At 44.5% G+C, this 22,674-nt stretch overlaps 3 non-coding genes across 3 annotated transcripts; 2 read left to right on the forward strand and 1 right to left on the reverse strand.

Moving 5' to 3' along the window:
- Positions 1 to 5,313: 5,313 nt before the first annotated feature.
- TRNAV-CAC (transfer RNA valine (anticodon CAC)) lies at positions 5,314 to 5,386 on the reverse strand. Its single transcript has one exon. It is a non-coding gene; the product is annotated as a tRNA-Val (tRNA).
- A 10,206-nt stretch (positions 5,387 to 15,592) lies between these two features.
- Positions 15,593 to 15,665, forward strand: TRNAV-UAC (transfer RNA valine (anticodon UAC)). The gene has a single exon. It is a non-coding gene; the product is annotated as a tRNA-Val (tRNA).
- A 6,186-nt stretch (positions 15,666 to 21,851) lies between these two features.
- TRNAQ-CUG (transfer RNA glutamine (anticodon CUG)) lies at positions 21,852 to 21,923 on the forward strand. The gene has a single exon. It is a non-coding gene; the product is annotated as a tRNA-Gln (tRNA).
- The last annotated feature ends 751 nt before the right edge of the window (positions 21,924 to 22,674 follow it).

Genomic DNA, 22,674 nt, shown 5'->3' on the forward strand with positions numbered 1-22,674 from the left:
ATACACCGTATCTGATGTATGCCATGATACTTTGCACATGTGGAAAGGCTGCATCAAACAACATGTACATTGGCAATTTTGATGGCCATTGTCACACTGTGTTTTAGATGGTTGATCCCAATACTCTTTTTGCTTGCTTGCTTGTTTTAACTATACTGAGCACAAATACGATCCTGGACACACTTTTTTTTTTTTTTTTTTTTTTGGTAAGACGGAGATTTGTTGCTCAGGCTGGAGTGCAATGGCGCAATCTCGGCTCATTGCCTCCCAGGTTCCATCGATTCTCCTGCCTCAGGCTCCCGAGTAGCTGGGATTACAGCCATGTCATGCCCGGCTAATTTTGTATTTTTAGTAGAGACGGGGTTTCACCGTGTTGCCCAGGCTGATCTCGAACTCCTGACCTCAGGTTATCCGCCCCCTCGGCCTCCCAAAGTGCTAGGATTACAGGCGTGAGCCACTGCGCCCGGCCAATCCTGGACACATTTCTACACCTTCTTCTTCCTGAATTCCCTGCTACAAATTCGAAGCGAAACTAGGCAATCAGTGTGTAGATTGTCTAGTTGGGGCATACTAGATTCTGGAACATTGTTTTGGGGGTACAAGTAATGATGTAAAGGGAAAGTGATAGAATCAGGTGGGAGAAGGAAGGGGCTGAGTGGAGAGCAGGCAGAAGGAGCCAACAGTGGCCTTATTTTGTGCACCTAAGAGAGAACAACACGGGCAGAAACACCTGAGGCACAGGAACTAAGACACGTCAGTCCGTCTGGAGATTAAGACTGAGCTAGGCCGGGCGCGGTGGCTCACGCTTGTAATCCCAGCACTTTGGGAGGCCGAGGCGGGCGGATCACAAGGTCAGGAGATCGAGACCACGGTGAAACTCCGTCTCTACTAAAAAATACAAAAAATTAGCCGGGCGTGGTGGCGGGCGCCTGTAGTCCCAGCTACTCGGAGAGGCTGAGGCAGGAGAATGGCGTGAACCCGGGAGGCGGAGCTTGCAGTGAGCCAAGATTGCGCCACTGCACTCCAGCCTGGGCGACAGAGCGAGACTCCGGCCCCCAAAAAAAAAAAAAAAAAAAAAAAGACTGAGGAGCTGCAGAGTAGTACAGGGCGAATAGTAGGTGATGTCTGAGGAGGAGAGAACATATATTAATACATGATGCAAAATCCTCTAGTAGATTACTATAAATGAATCAGAATACTTGATGGTAAGTGGATGGGGCACTAAAAATAAATCGGCCGGGCGCGGTGGCTCACGCCTGTAATCCCAGCACTTTGGGAGGCCGAGGTGGGCGGATCACCTGAGGTCAGGAGTTAGAGGCCAGCCTGGCTAACATGGTGAAACGCCATCTCTACTAAAAATGCAAAAATTAGCTGGGCTTAGTGGTGAGCGCCTGTAGTGCCAGCTACTCGGGAGGCTGAGGCAGGAGAACGGCGTGAACCCAGGAGGTGGAGCTTGCAGTGAGCCAAGACAGAGCCACTGCACTCCAGACTGGGCGACAGAGCAGGACTCCGTCTAAAATAAATAAATAAAAATAAAAACAAATTATCAGGTAGTAATTGATCTACATTAAGTCTAAACTAAGAACTATGATCACTATAGGCCAAGTTAAGGATTTTTGAATTGCTCCTAACAACAATGGGAATCTATGCAAGGATTTTAGGCAGAAAAGTCACATGGAAGGATTCACATTTTTAAAATTTGTTTATTATTTATTTTTGAGACGGAGTCTGGCTCTGTCGCCCAGGCTGGAGTACAGTAGCGCGATCTCAGCTCACTGCAACCTCCACCTCCCGGGTTCAAGCGATTCTCCTGCCTCAGGCTCCCCAGTAGCTGGGATTAGAGGCATGCGCCACCACACCCAGCTATTTTTTTTTTTTTTTTTTTTGTATTTTTGGTAGAGACGGAGTTTCGCCATGTTGGCCAGACTGGTCTGGAACTCCTGACCTCAAATGATCTACCCGCCTCGGCCTCCCCAAATGCCGGGATTACGGGTGTGAGCCACCGCGCCCAGCCAGATTCACGTTTTAAAAAGATCTCTTTGTGTAACAACCACACAGGTCCAGTTCTAGACACTTGAGAGGCATCAGGGAACTATAGCAACACATCACTAGTACCGTGCCAATGAAATATCTGCCCTCATAGAGGATGGAAACAGATATAAATAACAAACATAATAAAAATGTGAATTATAAAATATGTAAGAAGGTGTTAAATGTGATTGGTAAATAGAGGCAGGTAGGAGGAACTGGAGTGATGGGAGTAGGTTGGAATGCTAAATAGAGTTGTTAGTGTAGCCTTAATAAGATTGTGACTGGAAGAAAAGGAGCAATCAAGCCACCTGACATGTGAGGTGTCACAAGCAGAGTACAACCACTATAAAAGTCTAAAGATGGGTACTTGCATGGAATGTTTGAGGAACAGTAAAAGGGTTCATATGGCCAGAGTACAAGAGAGGGAGAGAGTAATACAGACGAAATCAGAGAGAAATGGAGGATCGGAGTATATAGGATCTTGTAGGAGATCTTAGGAATTTGGCTTTAATTCAAGTAAAAAGGGAAGCTATTGCATAAATCTGATTTTAGGAGAGACAAATCTGATATATGCTTTAAAATACAGTTTTTAGTAGGTCTTTTGTAAATAGACTCTAGGGGACTGTATTCAGTTTTATATTAAGATTGCATTAGCCGGGCGCGGTGGCTCACGCCTGTAATCCCAGCACTTTGAGAGGCCGAGGTGGGCGGATCACGAGGTCAGGAGATTGAGAGCATCCTGGCTAACATGGTGAAACCCCGTCTCCACTAAAAATACAAAAAATTAGGTGGGCGTGGTGGTGGGCGCCTGTAGTCCCAGCTACTCCGGAGGCTGAGGCAGGAGAATGGCGTGAACCCGGGAGGCGGAGCTTGCAGTGAGCCCAGATCGCGCCACTGCACTCCAGCTGGGCGACAGAGCAAGACTTCGTCTCAAAAAAAAAAAAAAAAAGAGATTGCATTAGGTTATTGTATTCTATGAGAAACAGACTCCAGAATATAGTTTTCATGAAGGAAGTCTATTGTGTCTCCAGGAATGATATACAAAAGGGGACTCAACCATTCCCATGGATGTGGGCGGCAAGGCACCCAGGCGCCGAGGCAAGAGACCGAGGACACAAGCTGTTCCAGTATAATAAAATATAAAACAAGGATAGTTATACCAGATATAGATCTTAGATATGATTATATATGAATATCATTAATCATTAGTTTGTAGCAATTACTCTTTATTCCAATATTATAATAATCCTTGCTCTATAATCATAGCCTAGGAAAAACCAGGCCATACAGAGATAGGAGCTGAGGGGACATAGTGAGATGTGACCAGAAGACAAGAGTGAGAGCCTTCTGTTATACCCAGACAGGGCCACCAGAAGGGCTCGTTGGTCTAGCGGTGACGCCAGCGTCTGGGAAGAAGCCCGTTGCCAGGCGGACCGTGGTCTAGCGGTAGCGAAAAGTGTCAAGGAACAACACCCGCTACTTAGCAGACCGGGAAAGGGAGTCTCCTTTTCCTCGGGGGAGTTTAGAGAAGACTCTGCTCCTCCACCTCTTGTGGAGGGCCTGACATCAGTCAGGTTCGCCCGCAGTTATCCGGAGGCCTAACTGTCTCCCTGTGATGCTGTGCTTCCGTGGTCATGCTCCTAGTCCGCCTTCATGTTCCATCCTGTACACCTGGCTCTGCTTCTAGATAGCAGTAGCAAATTAGTGAAAGTACTGAAAGTCTCTAATATGCAGAAATAATGGCGTAAGCTGTCTTTCTCTTTGTCTCCTCTCTCTCTCTGCCTCAGCTGCCAGGCAGGGAAGGGCCCCCTGTCCAGTGGACACGTGACCCACGTGACCTTACCTATCATTGGAGATGACTCACACTCTTTACCCTGCCCCTTTTGCTTTGTATCCAATAAATAACAGCAGAGCCAGACATTCGGGGCCACTACCGGTCTCCGCGTCTTGGTGGTAGTGGTCCCCCAGGCCCAGCTGTCTTTTCTTTTATCTCTTTGTCTTGTGTCTTTATTTCTACACTCTCTCGTCGCCATACACTGGGAGAGACCCACCGACCCTGTGGGGCTGGACCCTACACATGGGAAGCTCTGGAGCTACAATGATCCTTTTTAGAATTGTCCTGAATTGGGGAAAAGGAGCTGGGTCATTGTACCCACTCATAGACGTGGCTTTAGATGTAGGCTGATTCCAGAGAAAAAGTATAACCTTAAACACGGTAGCTTTTTTAGCTTAAAACAATTCCTGGAAAGAGCTCAGCTTTGAGTTAGCAGCAAAACAGCACTTCAGGATGTTGAGTGTCTGAGTACCTTGTCCCACAAAACATTGGGCAATGTAGAAAACCATTGGGTTCTAGGTAGAACACCATCATATCCATTACACTCTACCACTTGCCCTACTCAGAGCCGCTTCCTTCATATAATGAATTCATCCCAACTGGGAATAACTTTTCTAGGATTCCGGTTGATCTCTTCGTGACTAAATCTTAAAAGAGGCAAGTGGCTGTTTGGCTCCTTCTATACCTCAAAAAAAAAAAAAAAAAATTCCGCAAACGGTTCCATCTATCTAGAGCCGGCAGGCTCCATTTACCTACAGGGGCTGGCCTTGGCCTGAGTACAGTAATCTCCGAGCTGGACACTGAGTCCCGGTAGGGAGGAAAGCTCAGCAAGAACATCTGCCTGTCCAGGTTTCTTTCGAGGACCTCAGTACATGTACACACAGGAAAACACCCTAATTCCTCTCCAAATCTTCCTGGAGCGTCCTGAGTCTAAGTGGAACCTTGTGATGATCCCATGGAGCGAGGCTTACGAGCAGCGAGTGAGCGACTGGAGCCCAGCATGCACCTGGAGGGGCGGGTCTGGCCCAGTGCTCCCGGAAACGGTGGCTTTCGGAAAAGTCTTGGCCTCACATTGACCCTGCAGGAAAAATGTTCCTGAGCGGAAAGATCGTTAAAGTTGCCTGCGAACTAAGTCCTTGAGGTCTTTGTGGGGACCAGAAGATGAAAGCATCAATTATAATAATAATAATTTGTTCGGCAAAAAATTTTTTGGGTCTGTTCATGTCCACCCGAGTAGCCATGGACACTTGACTTTGAAGAGGACTTTTTCCTTGTCGACAACCGGAAGGGCTCTGGTGGGAGAAAGGCGGCAGGGATACTTCGGCTTATATGCACACCACAGGTGACAAGGAGAACCTTCCCTCCTAAACGGCTAAAGATGGTGCGGGGGTGCAATTCTAAAAACGTGCACTGAGAAATTCAGCTAAGGATTCCTCAAAAGTACAGGTTGTTTCTGCCCGGTTTCGAACCGGGGACCTTTCGCGTGTGAGGCGAACGTGATAACCACTACACTACAGAAACCCTGACTTTGGGTAGTTTTTCTCCTAGGGGGAGCAGAAAATTTTTCTGGGTATCCCAGATTTGGTAACATCGAATTGATCTTTTCTTTCAGGAAATTATCAAGGTTGATAAGCTTTTCTATTTATTAAAATCAGTAATATCGGAGTTCACGAGTCATACAAAGAAAATACTACGACTTGGGGAAAATTTTCTTTTCAAACACAGCACAGAAATTTTACATAGCCTCCCAGTAGTGTACATTTTTTTAAAAAGTGCTCCCTCTGTTAGGCCTTCTCCAACAGTAGAAGGCTCTGTGATCTCCATCTCTTGGGAGGCAGAAAATTGCCACCAGAAAAGAGCCGGGAGCCAGCGGATTGAACCCTGGAAACGGCCCGCTCTTTGCGCTGGGCAGTGCTCGAAGGGAAGAAACTGAGGGCCCGGGAGTTGAGTGTGTCCAGTTGTCTGCTAGGCAGGATAAGGACTGGGAAAAATGAAAAAAAAATTCCTAGACACACACAACCTACCAAGCCTGAATCATGAAGATATACAAAATCTGAACAGACCAACAGTAGATAAGGAAATTGAATCAGCAATAAAAACATCTCCCATCAAAGAAAAGCCCAGGACCTGTAGCGTCTCTAGTGAATTCTACCAACTATTTAAAGAACTAATACCATTTATTATGGAAAACAGTATTGTGGTTCCTCAAAAAATTAAAAATAGAGATACCATATGATCCAGCAAACTCTCTAGTGGGTATATAGCTAAAGGAAGTGAAATCAGTATGTCCAAGAGATTATCTGCATACCACCAAGATATGGATTTTTTTTTTTTTTATGGTGGCACAGAGTCTCTCTCTGTCGCCCAGGGTGCGATTTTGACTCACTGCAACCTCTGTCTCCCGGGCTCAAACGATTCTCGTGCCTCAGCCTCCCGAGTAGCTGGGATTACAAGCCTATGCCAATATACCCCACTGATTTTGTGTGTGTGTGTGTGTGTGTGTGTGTGTGTGTGTGTGTGTGTGTGTTTAGTAGGGACGGGTTTTCACCATGTTGCCCAGGCTGGTCTTGAACTCCTGGGCTTGCCTCGGCCTCCCAAAGTGCTGGGATTACAGGCGTGAGCAACCGCGCCCAGCCAAGATATGGAATTCTTGTGTTCACCAATGGATGAATGGATGAAGAAATGGGTTTAGCCTCCCTGTGCCTTGGAAGTATCATTTCCAATTTATCATCTGTGTGTACATTTTTATTGGTGTACTTGTGAGCTCATCACTAATTTTTGCAGTCTGTTAATCTACCATAGTTTCAGTTTCATTGTATTTTCTTATATATTGTGTACTGATGATATGTGAATGGATTAGTAATGAGTACTCTATTATTTTTAATTAAATGTCATAAAATACATGAAAATACATTTTTCTGTAGAATCACATGTTTTCCTCCTACTGTGAATAAAGACATAACTCACTAAGGGGAAGAATCTTGGCCAAAATGTGTGATAAATCATGGAGCAGTTAAAAGTGTGCAAAAACAAACAGTAAAGGTGAAAGGAGGCACAAATTTAATAAAGCTACTCCATAAATCATAATTGACATTAAATGTTAGAATGTATGAACTAATTTATTAACCATATAAATTTAAAACAGACATGTTATCTTTTGACAAATTGCTTACCTATTTTAGTTTTCAAAGTGGGCAAAATTAACACCTCAAAATGTGAAAGTGTTTTAAGAGAAGGATCAGAGAGAGAGAGAGAGTGTGTGTGTGTGTGTGTGTGCATGTGTATAAAATGGTAATATGTAGACTTAACATCACCTTTTGCCTAAATGACTAAATGGCCTAGACCCAATCTGGCAGAGTCCTTTTTCCAGGAGAACTGGGAAAACTTTTCATATTTAAGTTTGGAACAACAGAGAGAACGGGAAGACTTTGGCATTTAGAGAATGTGAATATTTGTATTTCTCGATAAAGTGAGAAATCTTTTTGGAAAAGCAATGGCTTTAATCAGTTTCAGATCTGAGACCCCTTTCTTGTAGGCAGATGTGCTAACCAGTACACCCAAAAACTTTCTCTTCTGTGCAGCAATCCATAGCAGAATGAAAGGAGGATTCTTTGGATATACTCAAACCTAATAACTTTTAATATGTTTTTCTTTTTAGTATATTTTTATCCACAGTGTGTTTCTTCCTTCATACTTTCAATTCGTTAAAATTAATATTTAGATTGGTGCAAAAGTAGTTGCAATTTCGGACCATGAATTTTTAAATCATTATAACCAGGCTCAAACACATCTTTATTAATCAAAATAGGAACCATTACAATCAACACATTTTTGCCAACAAGAAATAAGTTTGTTTATTCCTAGAGGGTAAAAATCTATGCTTCGGGATTGGACAGAAAATGCTTGCATCCGGCTCGTTGTGGAAGCGTTTTACCTGCAAAAAGTTGTGGAGATGCTTGAAGAAGTGGTAGTCGGTTGGTGAGAGGTCAGATGAATATGATGGATTAGGAAAATCTTCGTAGCCCAGTTCGCTCAACTTCAGAAGCCTTACTTGTGCGACGTGCAGTCGAGTGTTGTCGTGAAGAATTGGGCCCTTCCTGTTAACAAATGCTGGCTGCAGGCATTGCAGTTTTCTGTGTATCTCATTGATTTGCTGAGCATACTTCTCAGATGTAATGGTTTCACGAGTATTCAGACAGCTACAGTGAATCAGACAAGCAGCAGACCACCAAACAGCGAATATGACCATTTTTGGTACAAGTTTGGCTTTGGGAAGTGCTTTGGAGCTTCTTCTCTGTCCAGCCACTGAACTAGTCGTCGCCGGTTGTCGTATAAAATCCACTTTTCTTCGCACGTCACAATCCGATAGAGAAATGGTTCGTTGTTGCGTAGAATAAAGGAAGAAGACACTTCAGAACGACCGTTTTTTTTTTTTCCGCTCAGGTCATGAGGTACCCATTTACCAAGCTTTTTCATCTTTCCAATTTGCTTCAAATGCCGCACGGTAAAATGGTCGACGTTGAGTTATTTGGCAACTTCTCTTGTAGTTTTAAGAGAATCAGCTTCGCTGATTGCTCTCAATTATTCTTGTCAACTTCCCATGGCCCGCCACTACACTCTTCACCTTCAAGGCTCTTCTCATCTTTGCAAAACTTCTGGAACCACCACTGCACTGTACGTTCATTAGCAGTTCCCGGGCCAAAGTGCGTTGTTGATATTGCGAGTTGTCTCCGCTGCTTTATGACCCATTTCGAACTCGAATGAGAAAATTTCTTGAGGCCGGGCGCGGTGGCTCACGCCTATAATCCCAGCAATTTGGAAGGCCAAGGCGGGCGGATCACCCGAGGTTGGGAGTTCGCAGACTAGCCTGACCAACAAGAAGAAACTCCGTCTCTACTAAAAACCCAAATCAGCCGGGCGTGGTGGCGCATGCCTATAATTTCAGCTACTCGGGAGGCTGGGGCAGGAGAATCGCTTGAACCCGGAAGGCGGAGGTTGCGGTGAGCCGAGATCGCGCCATTGCACTCCAGCCTGGGCAACAAGAGCGAAATTCCGTCTCAAAAAAAAAAAAAAAGTTGAAGAGGGGAAAAATCGTTGTTTTTTGTTTTATTTTTTTTTTCTATCTTGTTAAGAGGGAAGTGAACTTCGCGTTGTGGCCGGTTAACTTAATTGGTTAGAGCGTGGTAATAATAATGCCAAGGTTGCGGCTTGGATCCCCGAACGGGCCACAGTGGGTGTTAGCTTTTCATCATTTATATCGATCATCTGTGAACGCTGTGAACGCAACCAATGTGTCTGAATACAAACTGTAGATCGTCACCGCTGAATCCAAGCAGTCATCAGGATAATTCCACCTGCTGGGGGGGTATTAAGTAACACTTAATACCTTAATTTGAAGAAAGGATATCGTTTAGTTGTCATATCTTTTTTTTTCTTTTTTCTTTTTTTTTTTTCTTTTTTTTTTTTGAGATGGAGTCTCTCTTGTTGCCCAGGCTGGAGTGCAATCGCACAACTCGGCTCACGGCAACTTCCGCCTCCTGAGTTCAAGTGATTCTCCTGCCTCAGCCTCCCGAGTTATTTTCCATATTCTTGATTCTTGAAGATTAGCTTGGCTTGTTATGTAATTCTTGGTTAACACTTTATTTTTATTTTTTAATGCTGATCTAATTTTTTATATTACTGTTCAGAAGTCTGATACTAGGCTTCTATTTATAGAAACTTTCCATGGATAATCATTTCAATGATTACATCTACTCTTTTGACTCTTTTCTTTCTTTCAGGTAATCCAATTAAAGTATTAGGTTTTCTGAGGCCTTACCTTAACCATATGCAGAAAAGCCTTCTTTGCTCCTTTGTCTCCATATTTGGTCCCCTAAATTTCTTATTTGCATAGCAGCCATTGAGACTTTAGCTTGAAATGGAAAATATAATTTTTCTTCTCCAAACTTTCCCAACTCTCCACAGCACATCACACTAAAGTGTTAAGTGAAAGATCCTCTTTCTTCCTGGTCTAACCCTTATTTTCTCATTTTGTCTTATTTCCTCCTACTCCCTGCCTCGAATTTAGAATTCCTCGGAGTTTCCCCAAACACTGACTTATTTCTCCATGCTGCCTCTAATGCCAGATTTCCCTATCCCCTCCGTCTCTCATCAGCCTATTTCTTACTTTTCATCTATTAAGTCTTGGATTGAGGGAAGAGAGAGACCCTCTCATATTGTTTTATACTCAGTACCTGTTTTAAGAAAAAAACGAAGAAGTGAAATCAAAGACAGGCAGCCCAGCACCAGGCTCAAAACCAGACCTGGGCCTGCCTGGCCTAAACCTAGTAGTTAAAAATCAACTCATGACTTAGAAACCGATGTTATTCATAGATTCCAGACATTGTATAGGAGAACACTGTGAAACTCCCTGCCCTGTTCTCTTTCTCTCTGACCACCGGTGCATGCAGCCCCTGTCATGTACCCCTTGCTTGCTCAAATCAATCACGACCCTTTCATGTGAAATCTTCAGTGTTGTGAGCCCTTAAAAGGGACAGAAATTGTGCACTCAAGGAGCTCGGATTTTAAGGCAGTAGCTTGCCGATGCTCCCAGCTGAATAAAGCCCTTCCTTCTACAACTCAGTGTCTGAGAGGTTTTGTCTGCGGCTCGTACTGCTACAGGATCAGTTATCACTTCTTCTGAAAGCTTTTCCTCATTATTTGGAGTGACAGTTGCCCCTTTTCTATGTTTCTGTGATGGTGCATGAGTATTTATCTCTGTGGTTAAATTACCCTGTTTTGGGTAATTTTATTACAAAAATCAGTGCTTGAGCCCTTTGTTACCTCGGGCACGTCCATTTTTTCAGGACATCTGTTACCTCTAGAGCCTAGCTTAGGATGGGGCACATTGTAGGCTACTCATTAATTTCTTTGAAATAAATGTCTAATCAAATTTTTGAAAATAATAAACTCATGCCATTTATGCTGCAGATTTAATGTCAGAAAAATATCATAAGACTCAAGATCTTGCTAACTGGGAAATATTGTCTTTCTTCTCTGTTTCCTGAAATATTGTGATCAATCCAAGTTTTAGCTGCCAAGAGCAGGAGTTTTCCACTTTGCTATTTGTCAGAGATTCATAAGCGACACTGTCCTGTCATGTCAACAGATTTGGAGGAAGAGCACCATCTCACTGTGGAGCACCTTCCAGATACCCGGGAAATGCTGGAAAAGGAAAAAAGACAGTGACAAATGTCAGTTGAAATAGGAAAATAAATAAAGAATAGACAAATGTTGTACATCATCTGTCCATTAAGCAGATTGACATAATCACTGAGCATGTGCTTTCCAGAGCAGTAAGAGTGACACAAACAATAGAATGACCGATGACTCCTAGACACTCACCACACATGAATTCCCAGTCACGTGAATTCCCAGATACCACCTCTTTTGTCATCACCTTCTGACAGTCTACTGGGCACAGCCTACCCTCCCCCATCACATCCCCTGCTCAGCAGTGTCCTCCAGACAAGCATTGACTTAGCAGAAGCTTGAGTGGTCTCCAGATCTCAGTGTGTTGGATCCTCCTGGCTTCTCAACGTCCAGAAGAGAGTTGGAAATCAAAGCCATAGGAAAACATCGAAGAGTTCCTTGAAATCAAATCTCCGTGTTTACTCTGCCTAGCTTTGGGGGAGAAATTTAGACTCTAGCTATGAGCTGTATTTGGTTATGAATCATGGAGCTTCTATAGCATTAATTTTAACAAATAGAAAGTATGAAGGAAAGCTCCGGGTGCAGCGGCTCACGCCTGTAATCCCAGCACTTTGGGAGGCCGAGGCCGGCGGATCACGAGGTCAGGAGTTCGAGAGCAGCCCTGCCAACATGGTGAAACCTTGTCTCTACTAAAAATACAAAAATTAGCCAGGCATGGTGGTGCACGCCTGTAATCCCAGTACTCAGGAGGCTGAGGCAGGAGAATTGCTTGAACCTGGGAGGCGGAGGTTGCGCAGAGCCGAGATCGTGCCACTGCATTACAGCCAGGGAGAGAGTGAAACTATATCTCGGGGGGCGGGGGCAGGGGGAAGAAAAGGGAAAAAAAAAGAAAGTATGAAGGAAAGAAACACACTGTGGGTAAAAATATAAAGAAAAATATGGCTGGGGGCAGTGGCTCATGCCTGTAATCCCAACACTTTGTGAGGCCAAGCGGGTGGATCACCTGAGGTCAGGTATTTGAGACCAGCCTTACCAACATGGTGAAACCCTGTCTCTACTAAAAATACAAAATTGACCAGGCATGTCAGCACCTGTCTATAATCCCAGCTACTTGGGAGACTGAGGCAGGAGACTTGCTTGAATCAGGATGGGGAGGTTGCAGTGAGCTGAGATTGCAGCACTGCATTCCAGCCTGGGCAACAAGAGCGAAACTCCCTCTCAAAAAAAAAAAGAGAAAAAAAAGAAAAAAGAAAAACATTAAAAGTTATTAGGTTTGAGTATATCCAAAGAATCACCATCTCGTTCTGTTGTGAAAAGCCTGATTGTAGCAGGGAGTTTCTGTAATGTAGTAATTAGCATGTCCGCCTGACATGTGAAAGGATTCTGGTTTTTAAATCCAGTGGAAACAACAGCTTTTCCAAAAAATTTGTGTCTCGGATACCTTCTTCCAGTCTGAGGCTGGCGTTTTCTCTCTCAATAGCCTTTTGATGTAAATGATGTTTAGTTTGGATGAAGTCCATAGTTTCAATCTTTTTAAAAATGCTTACTTGTTTTGTCAAGTCTACAAAACATTTGGCTGTCACAAAGGCAAAAAGGATTTTTCTAAATTTTCTTTAATAGGCTTTGTTTTCATTTTCACTTTGAGGTGTGTGGGTGAATAATTTGAACAGATGCTTCACAAAGACTGCCAAATGGCTACTGAACAATTTGAAATCAGAAAAAAAAAGAAAAAAGAGAAAGAAAGAAAGAAAGAAAGAACGAAAGAAAGAAAGAAAGAAAGAAATTTTAAAAAAGAGGGAAGAGGGTCTAAATAAGCAAACAAATGAAAAACGAGAGGCGACGCTACCAGGTGTCATCCATCTCTGGCAAACATTTATTGTTGTTGTTTTTTCCTTTACAGAATTATTTTCAGAAACCTTCCACAGGAGATTTGTGCGTGGAGGGTGTGGGGTGGAAAGTAGTAGCGAATGGAGAAGATTTCTAAGAAAAGTTTCCTGTCTGGAACTGCGGCAGATCTCTTTGGATAGGGATGACTACTTAACCTCACTCTGCTTTCCTTAGCCGCGGTTGCCGCCGCGACCCTGTTCTTACCACCAGCAATTCCTCCAGGGACCTGGTCAGCAGCCCAACTTGATCTGCGTCTCTCTGCTAAGGTGTTTCCGCAACAGGGTCAACTCCGAGCCTCACCTTTGTAGGAATCCGGGGCGCCGCGCAGGGGTCTGGAGGCCGCCGCGCAGGGGTCTGGAGTCCGACCTGCATTTCCAGGCGGAGGCTTCCCTGGGTCCGGCGGCCACTCTCTGCCAGAGGTTGTCAGTTATCCAACAGTCACTGGAGCCGCCACTCCAGCGAGTTTAATTTAGCCACAGAGTAGTCCTGCCTGGGTTGAGGTGGGCTTAGGATGAGTTTACTTGAGTGTGTGATTTAGAAATAGATCTATGGGACAGACAGACACGAAATCGCGCATTGGGGCCCTCGCAAGCAGGGTATCTAGACCGGCAGCTGCCGGTGCAGGATATTGCCAAGGACTCGGCATCCAGCTCAACTCAAGGTGGGGACGAAGACGTCCCGGTTGCAAGGAGGGAGCCCTACTCCCCCCGGAATCAGAACTGTGCATAGCGGGCTCTGGATTTGCCGGGATGTTTGAGGAATTTGAAATGAGAAAGGAGAGGAAGAAATGGTTTAATGGTATATTGAGTTACTGGAGTGTATTTTAGTCACAGATTTTGGTTTTAAAAAATGAGAAATATGGAGTGCAGGATTTCTGCCTGATTGAGTACAAGGCTAGAAAATAAGTGTTACAACCTCCCTAGTCCACCTACACTCCAATGTCTTAAATCCTAGTGCATCTGTAGAGCCCAGCACCGGATGGGGGAGGGGAGTGGGGGCGGAGAGAGAACAGAACTGGAATTCTAGGTAGGGGAGTCAAATTTGCTGGGCTCTCAACTGAGACCATCGCATTTGTTCTTAGTTGGCTAAGGGTATACACATGATCTGAATTTCTCTGAGTATTCCCAAATTGTTCGGGGGAAAATTTAGCTGGTTTTAACTTAGAGATTAGGTCACACTAGGTCTCACATCCTGTGCACTTTGAGAGGACAAAAGGATAAAGGGCAGAAACTGGCATTTTAAAAGAACCGATTATCACATATTTTATAGCCATTTAATAGTGTAATCCTTAATATTATGACCTGAAATCCTCTCCATGGCTGACTCTCATGTGTCCAGCTTTATTTCATACCCCACTGCCCCTTTCTCTCCAACCACACTGTCCTACTTGCAAATCGGTCCCTCTTATTTACCATGGGTTTGGGTACATATGATTTATTTTACTTTTAACACTCTTTTAAACCTAGTTAACATCTCCCCAACCTTTAAACTTGAGCATAATCATTATTTTCTCAGAGAAATCTTCCCCTAAACTTTCTAAATTAATCTTCATATATATTAAATGACAGCACTGTCTGTCTCTCTTTTCTTGGAAATGCTGCATTAATTTGGATGATAACTTGATTACTGTCTGCTTCTCACAAGAATATAATTTCCAGGAAAACAGGTGCAGTGCCTGGTTTCGTTTACTAATAAAACCCTACTGTCCATTGCAATGCCCATATATGCAATGGGCACACAATAAATATTAGTTGACTAATATGTGAATCCATACCATTCTACAAAGTAAATGTTAATCTTATTTTGAGACAAGGAACTGAGGTTAACAGTTAATTGTCCAAATTGCAGAATTAGTAAAAGAGTTATTTCCTATTTTTCTCGGATTTGAGACTCAATTGCAGAAACTGTGTAATCAGTAGCGAAAGAGGAATTGAATTCTTCCCTTTAAAAATAATAGACAATAACAATGGCCTTCATGGTCAGCGTCTTTAAGGAAAAATGCAGACTGGTGTGTTTGAACAGGATTTTCACAATCATCACAGTGAGACACTAATTAACTACGCAAATTGGATGCTGTATAGAGAGGTATTTGATAGGCAATAGAACCTTTCCACTTTCCTGAGAGTCCTCTGCCCTTCCCAAATTCTGTAAACATGCTTACCCTCATGATATATCCAGAACAATATGAAGATCTCCAGACAGGAAACGCGGACATCTGGTCATCAAGATAGGAGATACAATCACTTTGAGCCTCAACTTAAGTTCGCAATATTTCGGCCACCACAACCCTTCCTTTTACACTACGTAGAATCTTGTCTACTACATTGCATCTCTTTACATTTTTTTCCATAAACATCGACAACAACGAAATCACACTCTTCTGAATTCCTGCCTCTGCCCCGTGAAAAGAAAAAAAAAGAAAAAAATATATATATCAACATCCACAGTAACGAGCCTAGCATCTGAGGGGAAATTTTCTTAAATTCTCCAGTCACGTCTGAAAAAAAAAGTTTTAATGGAGGACTTTGTAGTAAAGTATGGTAACCTTGATAATTTACTGAAAGGAAAGGTCAATCAACTCGATGTTACCAAAGCCGAAACAGAAAAATTTAATTCTCCCTTAACGAAGGAAACCAATGCAGCACGCAGGTTTCCGTAGTGTAGTGGTTATCACATTCGCCTTACACGCGAAAGGTCCTCGGGTCGAAACCGAGCGGAAACAACTTGCAATTTTTCAGGGTGTTTCTGTTTTTCTAGATTCCCTTAGCTGACCTTGTCGGTGGACGGCTTTACAATGATGGCACCATTGCACGATCTCTCGAACACTCTCAGCTTTCAAAAGCAGAATACTGTTCTATTAGGTATTTCTCTCTGCATGTTGTTAGCAGTGTTCTGAATAGGAGAAGGTGCCTGCCTTTAAAGGGGGCGAGATTGGGGTGGAGGGGTCTCTGCTCTCTTCCTAATGCGAACTGTCGCCTGCTGGCTTTATTCAAAGCGAGGCTCTTGGGGATTTCCGTAAGTAAAAGAAAGTCTCTGCTTCTAGACCAAGAGTCCCTGACCACTTGAGTGAACATTACCAGTCTCCAGCAATTCATTTATTTTCAGACAATATTTTCAAACATCACATGACTTTTAGAGAAGAAAAGAAGAGAGAATGGGGAGGGAATATGTGTAAGACAAGATTCTGCAGGGAGAGCTCAATTAGGGCAGACATTACTGCGTTGCCTGTTTCTCCACGATCCTTTCCCTTGATGGTCCTATCTCCCGATCGCCACAAAGACCTCAGGGATTAGGGTCGCAGGCGCCTTGTTTAATGGCCTTTTGTCTTGGAGCATTTCCAATGCGGGTCAATGCGTAGTGGCACTTTTGCGGGAAGCTAGCGTTGCATGGAACATTGGGCCAGACCCGCCTCTCCAGGTCCAGGCTGGGCTCTGGTTGCTCGCTCACTGCTGAGAACCTGGCTCTCTCCGAAGCATGGCAAAGTTCCACTTAAGGACGCTCCAGGTGGATATGGGGTAAAGCTAGGGTGTTTCCCAGCACGTACATACACTGGGGTCCTCGAAAGGAACCTAGACGGGGAGATGTGAGGGCACAAAGTGTGAAGATGTTTGTGTCACATGTTAAGTTAACCAGAGTGCGTCCACCACAGAAGAATTAAACAACTAACTAACTGGAATGATTCTACCAGCGTTTGTCAGCTAGCCTTAATAATTAGCCACAACAGTGCTGGCAGACTGATTACATGAATTGAATAGCCTAATGTCAGCGATGGAAGCTAAGCATGGGCCCAGTAACAATGGGCTTATCTGTTACAGGAACTTAAAAAGATCTTTTCAAAATGCAAATCTGTTCATGAGACTTCTCTGCCTAAGATTCTTCCATGGATTCCCATTGTTGGTAGGGCCAATTCAAAAATCTTTAACTTGGCCTATACATAGTAATCATAGTTCTTAGTTTAGACTCAATATAGGTCAATTAATGCCTGTTAATTTTAGTGCTCCATCCTCTTTACCATCAAGTAAAGTATCCTGATTTATTTATAATAATCTACTAGAGAGTCCTGCATCATGCACGTGTTCTCTCCTCCTCAGGCCTCATCTCCTACTATTTGCACATCACTCTGCAGCTCAGTCTCAATCACCAGACACACTGACGCTGTCTTAGCTCTTCTCCCCTCAGGTGTTTTTGCCATGTTGTTCTTTCTGAGGTGCAGAAAAGAAGGCCTCTGCTGGCCCTTCTCCTTGCTCTCCATTCAGCCGCTTCCTTTTCCCACCTGATTCTATCACATTCCCAAAGTCTCGCCTAACTGAGAGAAGGTGATATTCCAGAAACAAACATTCCCCAGTATGAATTTCTCTACATTTTTGCTGATTGTAATTCAGGAAGAAGGAGGCGTAGAAATGTGCCCAGGATCCTATTTGTGCTCAATATAGTTAAAACAAACAAGCAAGGAGAAAGAATATTGGGATCAACCCTCTAAAGTACAGGGGGACAATGTCCCTCAAAATTGCCAATGCACAATTCTTTGATGCAGCTTTTCCACATGAATGCAAGGTATCATGGCAGATATCAGAGATGGTGTATGTTTGTAGACATAAAGAGTTTGCAATAGCAGGATGGAAAACTAAACTAACTGCTCATTAAACTATGATATATACTAACATAATTGAATACTATACTTGTTTTTTTTTTTTTTTTTTGAGATGAAGTCTCACTCTGTCACCCAGGCTGGAGTGCAGTGGCACAATCTCCACTCACTGCAACCTCCACCTCCCAAGTTCAAGAGATTCTCCTGTCTCAGCCTCCTGAGTAGCTGGGATTACAGGCGTATGCCACCATGCCTGGATAATTTTTGTATTTTTAGTAGAGATGGGGTTTCACCATGTTGGCCAGGCTGGTCTCCAACTCCTGACCCAGATGATCCGCCCACCTCTGCCTCCCAAAGTGCGGTGATTACAGGCATGAGCCACTGCTCCTGGCCAACTACTACACATATATTTTTTAAATTATTATACTTTAAATTCTGCGGTACATATGCAGAACGTGCAGGTTTGTTACATAGGTATACACGTGTATAGTATATATAATACTATACATATTTTTAAAAGACTGAAGAAAACTTGTCTATTCTGATATGGAAAGGTTGCAAAAATACATTGTAAGTAAAAATTTAAAAAGGCAAGGGATTTAAAAAGTGTATAAAATGCCACTATTCATGAAGAGAAAAAAGAAAACACTTGTGTTACTCTGTCTATGTATTCAAAATCTCTGGAACGATAAACAAGATATTAAAAACAATGGTAATGCTTTGGGGAAACAAAGGCTGAGTAGACAACGATTGGGTTTAACGGCCCCTGGAATGGTGACTAGAACCACATTTCTAGCATTTTTCAATACCAAGGTCTTCCAAGCGACCTTTGATTTGAGGTCACTTTGGGAATCTGAGGGAACACATAGGAAGACTCCCAAATTGAGGATCTGGACATAAGAAACCTGGGACGATCTCGATTGTGGGACCATCGAGAATCAGACTCTTTGGGAATATCCTTCAGGTACCAATTTGTATGTTGTATTAGTGAGCGGCTTTTACGAAGCAAAGACTTATTAATATTTCACCAAATCTGATTCATTGTCTGCATGTATTGACTAGACATTCAGAAGGCAGTAAATATTCCATAAATTGCTGGGCCATTAGCCACAGTTTGAAATGTTTAAGCGTCCTCTTTCAAGTCTACGAATACAGCTCTTTTGTTTTGTTTTTGCGTTAAGAGGAAATTTCTCGTTATTTCTATTAAGACTCTAAAGCAACTAAGAAATTGTTCCTCCCTGTAAGACAAACAGGAATTACGTTGAATAATTTAATACTTTCACGGAGAAGGGGCAGGGATGCGGGTGAGATGAACAACAAAAGGACGGTATTGTGGTCGGCCGGTTAGCTCAGTTGGTTAGAGCGTGGTGCCAAAGAGCGTGGTGCCAATAACGCCAAAATCGCGGGTTCGACCTCCGTACGGGCCACTGGCTTCTTTCCTCCCTCTGAGAAATTTGGTTTTCATGCTCTAAGATGATTCCAATTCACCGTCCCCAGGTAATAATAATAATCTTCTTCTCCTTCTTCTTCTTCTCCTCCTCCTCCTCCTCCTCCTCCTCCTCCTCCTCCTCCTCCTCCTCCTCCTTCTTTTTCTTTTTTTTTTTTTTTTTTTTTTTTTTTTTTTTTCTTCTTCTTCTTCTTCTTCTTCTTCCTTTTTTTTTTAATGTTCTTTCTGTTTCCTCCAGGAATAAGGGTTGGGGACAGAAAGCTGTTCAGAGCAGAGACCTCCAAGGCTGGGAGCCTGCTTAATGAAAGCGAGGGGGGGGGGGGGGGGGGGGGGGGGGAAGAGTTCAAGGAGTGGAAAGATAACTGGCATTTTTTTAAAAAAAATAAAACTTATTTGATTTCAGATTTTCCTTCCAAATTAGTCCTGAAATCTACCCTCTTTCTCAAATTGTCGAGACACAAGATAAAGAGAATAAATTCTTAGAAGGTTGTGGATATGCCTCTGAAAACCCTTTCGAATTTAACTGACACACATTGTCCTGTAAGGAAGCTATCACTTTAAACAGGGAACACAGACTTTTTGTTTTGTTTTGTTCACAGAAAACGATTCTGTGTGTGTGTGTGTCTGTGTTTGTGTTTTCACATGGGCTCCTGTGTGTGTCACAAAGGGATATGCGAGAGAGAAGCAGGGAGTTTTCTTTGTGTCCGTTTGGAAGTTTACCCTGCACATATTTCTCATTGGTGAAGGGCAGTGGAAGGACCATGGGAGCTGTGCACTGTCCTGGTGAGAGGTGACAGGTGCTGGCAGTCCTCACAGCCCTCGCTCACTCTCGGCAACTCCTCTGCCTGGGATCCCACTTTGGCGGCACTTGAGGAGCCCTTCAGCCCACCGCTGCACTGTGGGAGCCCCTTTCTGGGTTGGCCAAGACCGGAGCCGGCTCCCTCAGCTTGCAGGGAGGTGTGGAGGGAGAGGCGCGAGCGGGAAATGGGGCTGCACATGGCGCTTGCGAGCCAGCTGGAGTTCCGGGTGGGCGTGGGCTTGGCGGGCCCCGCACTCGGAGCAGCTTGCCGGCCCTGGGCAATGAGGGGCTTAGCACCCGGGCCAGCGGCTGTGGAGGGTGTACTGGGTCCCCCAGCAGTGCCAGCCCACCGGCGCTGCGCTCGATTTCTCACCAGGCCTTAGTTTGCGGGGCAGGGCTCGGGACCTGCAGCCTGCCATGCCTGAGCCTCCCACCCCCTCCATGGGCTTCTTGACCCAAAGAGCGCCACCCCCTGCTCCACAACGCCCAGTCCCATCGACCACCCAAGGGCTGAGGAGTGCGGGCACACTGCGCGGGACTGGCAGGCAGCTCCACCTGCAGCTCCGGTGCGGGATCCACTGGGTGAAGCCAGCTGGGTTCCTGAGTCCGGTGGAGACGTGGAGAATCTTTATGCCTAGCTCAGGGATTGTAAACACACCAATCAGCACCCTGTGTCTAGCTCAGGGTTTGTGAATGCACCAATGGACACTCTGTATCTAGCTACTCTGGTGGGGCCTTGGAGAACCTTTGTGTCGATACCCTGTATCTAATCAATCTGGTGGGGACGTGGAGATCCTTTGTGTCTAGCTCAGGGATTGTAAAGGCACCAATCAGCGCCCTGTCAAAACAGACCACTCGGCTCTACCAATCAGCAGGACGTGGGTGGGGCCAGATAAGAGAATAAAAGCAAGCTGCCAGAGCTAGCCGTGGCAACCCGCTGGGGTCGCCTTCTACACCGTGGAGGCTTTTTTCTTTCGCTCTTTGCAATAAGTCTTGCTACAGCTTACTCTTTGGGTCCACCCTACTTTTATGAGCTGTAAAGCTCACCGTGAAGGCCTGCAGCTTCACTCCTGAAGCCAGCTAGCCCACGAGCCCACCGGGAGGAATGAACAACTCCAGACGCGCCGCCTTAACAGCTGTAACACTCACCGCGAAGGTCTGCAGCTTCACTCCTGAGGCAGCGTAGACCACGAACCCACCAGAAGGAAGAAACTGAACACATCCGAACATCAGAAGGAGCAAACTCCAGACGCGCCACCTTAAGAGCTGTGACACTCACCGCGAGGGTCTGCGGCTTCATTCTTGAAGTCAGTTGAGATCAAGAACCCACCAATTCCGGACACACTGGGAAACTCCGGAGCGACCTTTGTCTACCCTTCCCCTTCTTTCCCTGAATTGCTATCCTAGGGTTGCTGGGATCTTCCTCTAACCCAGTAGTTCAAGTGCATTTATTTCCGTTTTCTGTAAGCAGCAAAGTGGTTCCCCTGTGACTTCGGTAAAATCTTTCCGTAACGTGTCCTTAAAAACACTACATGTTACTCTGGTAAAAACGATTTTTGAGAAAATTAGATCTATAACGAAAAGGAGTAAAGCATCTCAGGTATCTGACTCAAATTTCTCACCTGTAAAATAGAGGTTATGGGTCCCATCTCAAGCGTGGTTGTGAGCCTCACAGGTAAGATAACAATAGAAAACACTTGTCAGAAAAACTGGCACACGGTAACCTGGCATACTGTGTGCCCGGCACTTCGCACACAGTCTTGTTTAACAATCTCACTTGTTTTCTCATTGATGAAATAGAGGCCAGAGGCCCGGGGCTCCAAGCTCCTAAACCACTTAAAAGGAGTGGTTTAGGATGAGAGGACTCGGGCCATTTGGAAGTCAACGTTTTCCATTACGACTCTGGTGTAAAAGGTGTTGAATGTAGGCATGTGGCAGGTAAGAGTCTTCTTGACTTAATCCTCCAAGAGGAAAAGCAGAATGCACCCATCAGCCAAACTATGGGGTGGAGGGAAGGAACCTAAGGTGGAGAAATAGGTCACCTATGACTTTAGGAAACACTAGTTCAACGGAAGGTTCCATGGTGTAATGGTTAGCACTCTGGACTCTGAATCCAGTAATCCGAGTTCAAGTCTCGGTGGAACCTTAGTTTTTGTCCTCTGCAGTCAAATCCCCATCGTCTCTCCACAATCTGTACTGTTGCTCATACAAATCACTCGATCAAATTTTATTTCTGGTATTTCCACGTCACATCTCTTGAGCGGAGTATCTTTAGCTGCCAACCAAATAATAACTTTATTTTTGCTGCGCACAATTTGTTCTTTGGAGAAAAAAGAAACCTCAAAAGGAAATGCACGAGGCAGTCGCTCGAGTCCTGCTGGAACTGGAAATCAAAGTCTCCAGAAAAGGTATGCAAACGAGTGAAGAGACGATAGATAGGAGGCTAGTGAGAAGAGAGAAAGGAAATTTGGTGATCGTCACGGACAGAGAAAAGTTGGGATGGAAACTGAGGAAAGGACTTACCCGCTAAATGGGTCTGGGAGAGCTGACAGTCGCCGAAGCCGAGAGAAAACTCCTCAGACAAGACCACAAGTGGATAGAAGCTCAACTTGTGAGGGCTGGGCAGATAGAACAGGTGACGGGAAAGATACAACTGGCGATAGTCAATAGAGATAGATGCTGATTCGAGTTTGCACAAGCAAGTTTTACTTGGACAGAGAAGAGGGAGAAATGAGCTGAAAAGACTCCCTGTCCCAAGATAACAGAGTTTACTCTACGCCCTCTCCCCGCCAATCCCCCCGACCCCCAACATCCCGCAGCGTTTCCTAGTGAGAGTTCCTTGAGCTCATTGCTGGGCGCTCAGCAACTTGGCTTTCTTGGCATTTCCAAGTCTGGGC

The sequence above is a fragment of the Hylobates moloch genome, unplaced genomic scaffold (assembly GCF_009828535.3).
Source record: "Hylobates moloch isolate HMO894 unplaced genomic scaffold, HMol_V3 SCAFFOLD_20, whole genome shotgun sequence".
Taxonomy (NCBI): Eukaryota; Metazoa; Chordata; class Mammalia; order Primates; family Hylobatidae; genus Hylobates; species Hylobates moloch.